At 37.2% G+C, this 10,666-nt stretch overlaps 1 pseudogene; it reads right to left on the minus strand.

Annotated features, from left to right (window-relative positions):
* Positions 1-5,774: 5,774 nt before the first annotated feature.
* On the minus strand, positions 5,775-6,153 carry LOC106009667 (calmodulin-like protein 4 pseudogene; annotated as a pseudogene).
* Between the last annotated feature and the right edge of the window lie 4,513 nt (positions 6,154-10,666).

Consider the following 10,666-nt stretch of genomic DNA (forward strand, 5'->3'; position numbering starts at 1 on the left):
AGGAGCAGGGGATGTCTGTCCATTTTCTGATATCATCTTCAATCTCTCTTTTCAGAGTGCTATAGTTTTCAGAGAAGAGGTCTTTGATCTCTTTCATTAGGATGATTCCTAGGTATTTCAGTTTTTTGGATGCTATTGTGAAAGGAATTATTTGCCCTATTTCTCTCTCAGTGAGTCTGTCATTGGTGTAGAGGAAAGCTATTGATTTATGTGTGTTGACCTTGTAACCAGCTACTTGACTGAATTTGGTTATTAAGTATAGAAGACTTTTGGTGGAGTTCTTGGGGTCTTCTATATAGAGTATCATGTCATCTGCAAATAATGACAATTTGACTTCTTCATTTCCTATCTTTATTCCTTTTATTTCTTTCTCTTGTCTAATTGCTGTGGCTAATGTTTCCAGAACTATATTGAACAAGAGTAGTGATAGTGGGCATCCTTTTCTTGTTCCTGATTTTAGTGTGAAGGATTTCAATTTTTGACCACTTAGTATGATATTGGCTGCTGGTTTTTCATAGATAGCTTCTATCAGTTTGAGGTAGAGACCATCTATTCCAATTTTTTGTAGGGTTTTTATCATAACTGAATGTTGGATTTTGTCAAATGTTTTTCTGCATCTATGGAGATAATCATATGGTTTTTGTTTTTGGCTCTATTGATATAGTGTATTACATTGATTGATTTGCATATATTGAAGCATCCCTGCATCCCTGGGATGAATCCCACTTGATCAGGGTGTATGATCTTCTTGATGATCTTCTGCATTCTGTTTGCCAGTATCTTATTAAGGATTTTTGCATCTATGTTCATTAGTGAGATTGGCCTATAGTTCTCTTTTTCAGTTGGGTCTTTCTCTGCTTTGGGGATCAAAGTGATGCTTGCTTCCAGGAATGAATTTGGGAGTATTGCTTCCCTTTCAATTTCACTGAAGAATTTAAACAGTAGCGGCAGCAGTTCCTCTCTAAATGTCTTGTAGAATTCAGCAGTGAAGCCATCAGGTCCCAGGCTTTTCTTAGTTGATAAGTTTTTAATTACATTTTCAATTTCATTGGTCGATATTAGGTTGTTCAGAATTTTTAGGTCTCCTTCATTCAACTTTGGTAATTCATATGTACCTAGGAATCTGTCCATTTCTTCTGTGTTGTCCATCTTATTGGTGTATAGGTTCTGGAAGTAGGTATTGATGATCCTCTGAATTTCTGCTGGGTGTGTTGTAATTTCACCCTTTTCATTCCTAATTGCATGGATTTGGGCCTTTCTTTCCTTTTTCTGACAAGGTTGGCTAAAGGTTTATCAATTTTGTTGATTCTTTCAAAGAACCAACTCTTGACTTCAATGATTTTTTGTATCGTTCTCTTAGTCTCCATTGCATTGATTTCTCCTCTGATCTTTATAATTTCCTCCCTTGTATGAGCTTTGGGGTTGTCTTGCTCTTCTTTTTCTAGAAGCTTGAGGTTCAGCATCAGGTTGTTTAATTGGGCTCGTTCTGTTTTCCCAATATGAGTATTCACTGCTATGAATTTCCCTCATAAGACTGCTTTCATTGTGTCCCATAGATTCTGATATGTTGTATTGTCATTGTCATTTAATTGAAGGAACTGTCTGATTTCTTCTTTAATTTCCTCTGTGACCCGTTGGTTATTCAGAAGTGTGTTGTTCAATTTCCACATGTTTATGAAATTTTTTGAGTTTCTTTTGCTATGGATCTCCAATTTCATCACACTATGGTCTGATAATATACAGGGGATAACTTCAATTCCTTTGCACTTACTTAAACATGTTCTATGTGTGAGTATGTGGTCTATTTTTGAGAATGACCCATGTGCAGCTGAGAAGAATGTGTCTTCTGATTTTGTGGGGTGGAAGACTCTGTAAACATCTGTTAAGTTCATTTGTTCAAGAGTTCAATTGAGTTCTAGTATTTCATTACTTATTTTTAGTCTAGTTGATGTATCTATTTGTGACAGTGGGGTGTTGAGGCTCCCTACTACAATTGTATTAGTGCATATATGACTTTTCATGTGTGTTAGTATTTGTTTTATATAGTTGGGTGCACTAGTGTTTGGTGCATAGATATTTATGATTATCATCTCTTCCTGTTGGATTCTTCCCTTTACAAGGATGGAGTGTCCTTCTTCATCTCTCTTAATCAGTGTTGGTTTGAAATCCACTTGACCTGCAAAGAGGATAGCTACTCCTGCTTTTTTTCGGGTTCCTATCACATGGAATATTGTTTTCCATCCTTTAACTTTCAGTCTATGAGTTTCCTTTTGAATTAAGTGTGTTTCTTGTATGCAGCATATTGTTGGATTTTGCTTCTTGACCCATTCTGCCAGTCTATTTCTTTTGATTGGTGAATTGAGACCATTAACGTTGATGGTTATAACTGAAATGTATTGACTTGTCATTGACATGATTTTTTCTTTTTGTTGGGTTCTCCCCCTTTACATTTAATTTCTTGTCATGCCAGATGGGTTCATTCTGCTTTGCTTCCTGGGGTTGTGATCCTCAATGTCTGTTCCTAGGATATTGTGTAAAATTCTTTGGAGTGCTGGTTTGGTATTCACGAAGTTCCTAAGGTGCTCTTTGTCATGAAAGTATCTTATTTCTCCATCAATTTTGAAAGATCGTTTTGCAGGGTACATCAATCTGGGTTGGAGGCTGTTTTCTTTTAGGGCTTGGAATATGTCACTCCAAGCTCTTCTTGCCTTGATGGTTTGTGTTGAGAAGTCTGCTGTGATTCTGATGGGCTTTCCTTTGTATGTGATTTGTTTCTTTTCTCTGACTGCTTGTTGAACTTTGTTCTTCTGCTGTGTTTCTGGAATCTTAACAATTATATGCCTGTGTGTAGATTTTTTTGATCAAGGCTATTTGGAGTCCTATATGCCTCACTTATCTGTATGTCAAGCTCTTTTCCCCTGCTTGGGAAATTTTCTGCCATTATTTCTGTGAAGAGATTTTTTTATGTCATCTGCACTCTCTCCTGTTTCTTCATTGAGCCCAATCAGTCTTATGTTATTCTTTTTTGCATCATCTAGCAGCTGCTGGATTGATTTCTCATGTTCCCTTATAATTTTGAAGTAATTTTTCTTTTCCTGGTCACTAATTGCAATCTTATCTTCTGTATCTGAAATTCTGTCCTCATATTGGCTCATTCTGCTGTGTAGACTTTCAATGGAGTTTTTCATGTCCTGGAAATCTATTTGCATCTGTTTTATGGATTCCATTTGTTTCTTATGTTGGGATTCCATCATGTTCCTGAGCTCCTCTCTAGATTTATTAATCATGTCTTGCACTAGGGGCACAATTTCTCCTGTTATCTGAGAAATTATTTCTGATTTCATTTTTTCCAGATCCCCTTTTGTTGCCAGTTCAGTGGGTCCAGGTGTTTGAGCATCAGAGTGTTCCATCTCATTTCCCTTTGGAGTTGCTGTAGGTGATGTGGAAGTCTGGTTTTGAGACTTATTTATGTGTTTTCTCATTTTGACTGGGGCAGGGGGCTGTTAGTGCCTGCACGGATTACCTCCTCTGAGCTGGGTGAGGTGGGACAGGGGCCGGGAGCAGCAGTAGGGATGGTGACCCAAAAGCCCTTTCCTGTGGGCTGGGAGCAAGGGGAGGGATGGTGGCTGGGAAGCCCCTTCTTCTGGACCGGGAGCAGTAGGATGGCAGCTCAGAAGCCCCTCCCTCTGGGCCAGGAATGGTGGGAGGAATGGTGGCCTGGAAGCCCCTTCCTCTGGGCCAGGATCAGCAGGACAGAAGGTGACCCAAAAGCCCTTTCCTCTGGGCTGGGAGCAGCAGGAGGGATAGTGACTGAGAAGCCCCTTCCTCTGGACCAGGAGCAGTGGGACAATGGCTCAGAAGCCCCTACCTCTGGGCTGGGAACAGTGGGACTCAGTACCTTGGTCTGGTAGTCTGGTGTCCTCTGCGTCTTTGTATTGTGGAACCAGGTGGCTGCCTGTCTGCAGCGGGGTTATTTGGTGTCTTCTGTGAGACTCAGGACCTCGGTAGGGCGTGCACAGACCTGCCTGTGTGCAGCGGGCTGATTAGGCATGTTGTGTGGGACTGAGGACCTCGGTAGGGTGTGCACAGACCTGGCTGTCTGCAGCAGGCTGATTCAGCATGTTCTGTCAAATTTTGGTCATTCTAATTGGTGTGCAATAGTATCTAATTGTTTCAACTCACATTTCTTTAATGAGCTATGGCACTGCAAATATTTTCATTTTTCTTAATTGCCATCTGTATCTATTCTTTGTGAAGTGACTCTTTAGATCTGACACCTATTTTTTAAAATGGTCATTTGGTTTCTTATTGTTGAGTCTGAAGTATGTTTTAAAAACATATTTTTTGGATAACCTTCCTTTATTAGAGATGTGTTTTTAGAATATTTTCTTCTAGTCTGTGGCTTATCTTTCTTTATTTGATAGTGGCTTTTATATAACAGAAGCTTATAATTTTCATAAAGTCTAAATTTTTTCCTTCATGGGTTGTGCCATTAGAGTTGTACATAAAAAGTCATTGCCATACCCAAGCCTACTGGATTTCCCTTATGTTATCTTCTAGAATTTTATATAGTTTTGAATTTTGTATTTAGGTCTATGATTTACTCTTTGTTAATTTTTGCAAAAGTTGTAAGTTTTTTATTCAATGCAAAAAAAGTTTTGTATTCAGACTGATTTTTGCATGTGTATACATACTTATTCCAGCACCATTTGTGAAAAAAATACTGTTTTCCATTGCATTGATTTTGCTCTTTTGACAAAGATCGGTTGACTATATTTTATACAGATTCATATCTGGGCTATTTTATTCATTGATTTATTTGCATATTCTTTCAGCAATACTCCCTGCCTTAATTGTTGTAGCTTTTTAAGCCAGGTAATGTCTGTCCACTAACTTTGCTCTTCTGTTTCAATATTAATTTGTTGGCTATTCTGGATCCTTCATATAAAATTTACCATAAGTTTGTTGATACCCACAAAATATTCTGCTGGAATTTTAGTTGGTATTATATTTAATTTACAGATCAATTTGGGAAGAACTGAAATCCTGACAATTGAGTTTTCTTAACCAGGACCATTGAATATCTCTGTATTTACTGAGCCCTTTGATTCCTTTCATCAGAGTTTTGTAGTTTTCCTACACATGTAATTGTTACTGTTTTAAATTTCAATTTAACTTAGACATTGCTGGTATATAGAAAAGTAATTACTTTTAGTAATAACCTTTTTAAACACTTATCAGTTCCATTTTTTGTCAATTATTTTGGATTTCCCACACAGAAAATTATGTTATCTGTTGGAAAGATTTATTTTTTCCTTCCCAATCTGTGTATCTTTTATTTCCTTTTCTCATTTTATTTTTTAGGACTTCCTGTACGATGTTGAGTAGCACTTGTGAGTGAGCACTTCCTTGCCTTATTCTCTATCTTGATAGGAAAGCTCCTAGTTTCTCATAATTAAGTGTGATGTTTGCTAAATTTTACTTTTAGGTCTAAGGTAGTTTTTACTTTCTTGGCAGACAACTTCTTTGGCATTCTCTTGAGTAGGTTTTAGCAGGTTTTTAAACTGCAGAAGTCTCAGTTCTTCTTTTTTTTTTTTTTTTTTGAATCTTTTATTAAAGACATGCTAATACAACTGAAATCATTTATTGCCGGTTTGCCCTGCTACCAGAGGGTAATGTCTTGTTGCTGTTTTGCATCTCCCTAAAGTGAAAAGAATACTTTCCTTTTTAAAAATTAATCAGTCTAGGTTTTCAGGCCCAGGGAGTCACCTTTGCACATTCCGTGTTCAGTAGTATTGCACAGGAAGGGTGATCTTCTGGATAAACTCATCATACTTCACTTGGCCACTTGGCTCATTATCTGCTTCTTTGAAAAGCTCATCCACTTCCTTGAGTGAGCTTCTCCCCCAGTTTCATGAGTTTTGACTGCAGCTCAGATGCCATAATGTAACCTTTCTCCTCCTTGTCTGCCATCAACATGGCCAGAAGAATTTCTTTCTTTGGGTCCTCTTGTTTGATTTGTGTGTGCATAATGGTCAGGAAGGTGGAGAAATCTAGCCTTCCATTTTTGTCTATTGCATGGGTTTTCAGGTGCTGCTCCACCTTCCCTCAAGTCAGGCTGGCCCCCAGGCACCTCATGGCCACCAGAAGGTCAGTGGCTTTGATCTTTCCCCTCTGCTGCTTTGTCATACAGGGAGAAGCATTCCTTGTACTCTGATTCTGATTCTTCTCTTGGCCTTGCAGAAACAGCTCTGCACTGCTCAGAACTGCAGGACCCAGAGAATAAAGTAGAAGTCTCAGTTTCTAAATTCTGATCAAATTACCTAACATTTTGACAGGAAATTCAGACAAAATAACTTGCTTAGTGTGAATTCTGCTTCCCAATACTGTAGTCAATGACAGACATGAGAAGTAAAACTGGCTATATATCAGCAAAAGTAAAATTAGTGCCTTGTCTCTTAAAGGTGATTCTAAAAATAATATTTTATTATATATTCAGATCTTCATAAAACTTTATTATGTATAAAAAAGAAAAGATGATCTCGTTAGTAAAATTATCCCACATGCCAACAAAATGGACTTGTAAGAAAAAAAGAAACCTAAAAGGAGTTCATTGTCAGGATGAAGTACTTAAACTCTGAGTGGAAAATTACTGACAATTTTCTAACTGCCTGACAAAGTTCATGCATTGGAAAGTCTCTGAGCAGATGTGACCTTGAGGGAAAGATAAAAACAGTAAGTAAGAGAGCTTTAGTAGAATGTAGGCGTTGAGTAGGAAAAGGGAGAAGAAAGCACATTCTTCTACCTAAAGCTAAGTAGAAACAGTAAATTGAAAGGTCACATGAAATCACCACACAGGAACATCTGCTTCTCAGAAAGTCCCAGAGTAAAGAACAGATGGTATTATGAAGAAATACAAACTCAGATTGGGGGGGAGGACCAGGGAACTACCTTATAAAGACATAATGAATCATTAGGCGATATCCAGGGAAAGATTGTGCCTCCCTTAGTACTCAAACAGTGAGGAGCAGGGGGAAGGGACCACCTGCCTGCTAAGGTTTAAAATTGCTGTGTGGCCACTTAGTGTGTGGTTGTCCATCAGACACCAGGCTAACTGCACTAAAGCTTTCCTTTTGCTATTCTTTTTGCTTCTGAAATTCATCCTTTGGGTCTGCACAAGTGAGTGTATTTCTCACAGACTTCATGTGTATCTAGAAGTTTATTTGTTAATTGCTATTTACCTTCATCTTCAGTTTCTCCTTTGACTCTAAAGTTGTCTGGAACACTGTCATAATTCATATTGTTTCACACACTGTCCTTGCAAAGAATCAAGAACACCAATGATTTCAAATATTCTAGATCAGTGGTGGCAAACATATTTTTTTTCTTTTAAGACAAAAAATGTTAATGTATGAATTGCTTTTTCTAAACTAAAACCTCATTGTTCACATTTAATTGCAGTGTTGGCACTTTGCAACAAATAAGTGGGTTTTGGGTTTCAATTTGGGCAGTAGGTCTCTAACAGTTTTGCCATCAGTGCTCTAGATTGTCTTTTTTCACAGAGGAACCACTCTTGAAGAATATATTTTGTAACTTCTGGTAATTTTCAGACAATCCAAATGTATAAGTGTCCTGGCAATTGCTTGACCTTCATCTTATTTTAGAGGAAAACTACTATAGAGAAGCCAGGATTAGAAAAGAACTGGAGAGGAGAGGAGAGGAAGATTGGACAAGCAAATGTAATTATTTTCATTGAGTTGAAATGACAGAGAAAACAATAAAATGAATTGTATTATAAGCAAAATTGAAGATGATGGCTCAAAGCACATAGTAGTAAGTGTTCAGATTTTTTTTCAATTAATAAAACTTATTTTGAAGTCTTTTGTATAAAAAGGCTATAATGTTTTAGAACTGAAAGGTCCCCAAAAGGCTTATGCATTGAAGGCGTGGTAGTCAATGAAATAACATTCAGAGGTGGAGCCTTTGGGAGGTGCATGTATTGTGAGCGCTCTGACGTTATTTTTTGTTGTTGTTGTTTTGTTTTGTTTTTTTGGTACCAGTGATCGAACTTGGGTCCTTGCTCTTGCGCAGCAGGCGGCGAAACCACTGAGCTAAATCCCCGGCCCTCTGACATTGTTATGGATGGATGTAAAGTTTAATGAACTACTGGGAGGTGGCAGAAACTTTAGGAAGGGAGGCCTAGTTGGAGTAAGTATGTCACTGGGGGATGTCTATGAAGGGCATATTTTTTCCCAGGCCCCATCCTTTTGTCCTCTGCTTCCTGACCACATGAGATAAGCAGTTTGTCTTACCACATGCTTCATCATGGTGTATTGCCTTGCCATAGCCTAAAAATAGCTAGGCCAAGTGACACCAGCACAAACCATGAAAAAAATAAACTTTTCTTCCTTTTCTTTATCATAGGTATTTTAGCACAGTGACAAAAAGCTAACAAAGTTTTTAAAAATTTTTTTTATTGTTACATAAAACATTATTACATAAATATTGTTAGATATACATACTGAACACATTCATCATAGGGAATTTGTTTCTGTACAAGATATATCTTGCTTCTTTTTTTCCCATTTCTTCCCCTCCCTTCAACTCCTCTTCCCCATCTTAAAAGCTTTGTTTCCATTTTTCCTTCTATTCTCTTTTTTTTGTCCCACCTTTTCCCCTTTCTCCTGCCTTGTTCCTCTTCCCATTCTAACTTTTTCTTCCCATTTCCTAATATCTACTATAAATTTTGGTCCTTATTTACACTTTCAGTTTCCCACAACAGAGAAACTCAAGCTTATACTTCATTATAGCAGAATAGTACACCTTTGTATAAAAAACCCACATCTTCTTTATGCATTCATCAGTCAATGGGCATTTGGGCTGTTTTCGAGATTTGGTTGTTACAAACTGTGCCCTGTAAACATGGATGTGCATATATCACTGTGGTATGATGCTTTTAATTCTTTTGAGAAGATACCAAAAAGGGGAACAGCTGAGTCAAATGGAACCCCTAGGTTTAGTTTTTTGAGAAATCACCACACTGATTTCCACAGTGGTTGCACACTCCCACCAACAGTGGAGAAGGGTTATTTTTTTTTCCCCCACAATCCACCAGCGTTTGTTATTGGTTGGTTTCATGATGGCAGCCATTCTTTCTGGAGTGAGATGGAATCTCAGCATTGTTTTCATTTGCATCTCTCAAATGACTAGTAATGCTGAACATTTTTTCATATATTTATTTGCTGTTTCTACTTCTTCATCTGAGAAGTATTTATTCATTTCAGATGCCAATTTTTGGTTTGGGTCTTTAAATTTGGGGGGTCTGATTTTTTTGTGTTCTTTATATATTCTAGCTATTACTCCTTTGTCTGAGGAACAGCTGGCAAAAGTTTTTTCCCACATCTTGTGGATACTATGGGTTGTGTCTTCATTCTGTTGGTGGTTTCTTTTGCTGTGTAAAAGTTTTAAAATAGGATGAGATCCTAGTTATTGATTCTTTGGGATATTTCTCTGGCAGTTGGCATTTTGTTCATAAAGTCTGCCTACACCTATGTCTTTAAGAGTTCTACCTATTCTATCTTCCAACAGATTTAGTATTTCTGTTTTAATATTTAGATCTTTGATCCATTTTGATTTTAGTTTAATGCATGGTGAAAGTTATGGTTCTAGTTTTAATGGTCTGCATGTGGAAAGCCAGTTTTTTCAACACCATTTACTAAAGAGGCTTTTTTCCAGTGAAGATGTTTGGCCCCTTTGTCAGAGATAAGTTGGCTAAGTGTGTTTGGAATTGTTTTTGCATCTTCTAATCTGTTTTTTTGCCAGTAACATGCTGTTTTTATCACAGAAGGTTTGGAGTATAATTTTAAGTCATGGATTGTGATGCTCCCTGCTTTGCCTTTATTGGCCAGAATTGCTTTTGGTATTCTAGGTCTTTTTTGGTTCCAAGTGAATTTTAGGACTATTTTCTCTAATTCTACGAGACATGCTATTGGTATTTTGATTTGGATTGCATTAAATCTGTATAACAATTTTGAAAGAATGCCCACTTTCACAATATTGGTTCTGCCTACCCAAGAGCAAGGGATATCTCCCATTTTCTGATATCTTGTTCAGTTTCCTTTATTCAGAGTACTGTAGCTTTCAATCTATGTGTCTTTTACTTCCTTTGTTAGATTGATTCCTAGGTATTTCATATATTTTGAATGCTATTGGAAAAGCTGTTATTTCTCTCTCAGTGACTTTGTTATTTGCATACAGGAATGCTATTGATTTTTCAGTGTTGATTTTGTATGCACTACTGAATTTGGTTACTAAATCTTGGTAGAGTTTTGGTGGTCTTCTATGTAGAGTATTATGTCATCAGCAAATATTGATAATTTTACTTCTTCCTTTCTAATCCTTATTCCTTTTCTTTCTTTTTTCTAATTGCCTTGGCAAACGTTTCCAGAACTATATTGAATAAGAGTGGTTATAGTGGATATCCTTGTTTTGTTCCTGATTTTAAAGTGAAAGCTTTCAGTTTTTGTCCATTTAGTATGATGTGAGCTGTTGGTTTGTCATACACGGCTTTTATCAGTTGGAGATAAAAACATCTATTCCAATTTTCTGTAGGGTTTTTATCATGAATGGGTGTTGGATAATGTCAAATGCTTTTTCTGCATCTTTT

This window comes from Heterocephalus glaber, unplaced genomic scaffold (assembly GCF_053883595.1).
Source record: "Heterocephalus glaber isolate CG9 unplaced genomic scaffold, H.glaber_assembly_v1.0 deba00000122, whole genome shotgun sequence".
NCBI lineage: Eukaryota > Metazoa > Chordata > Mammalia > Rodentia > Bathyergidae > Heterocephalus > Heterocephalus glaber.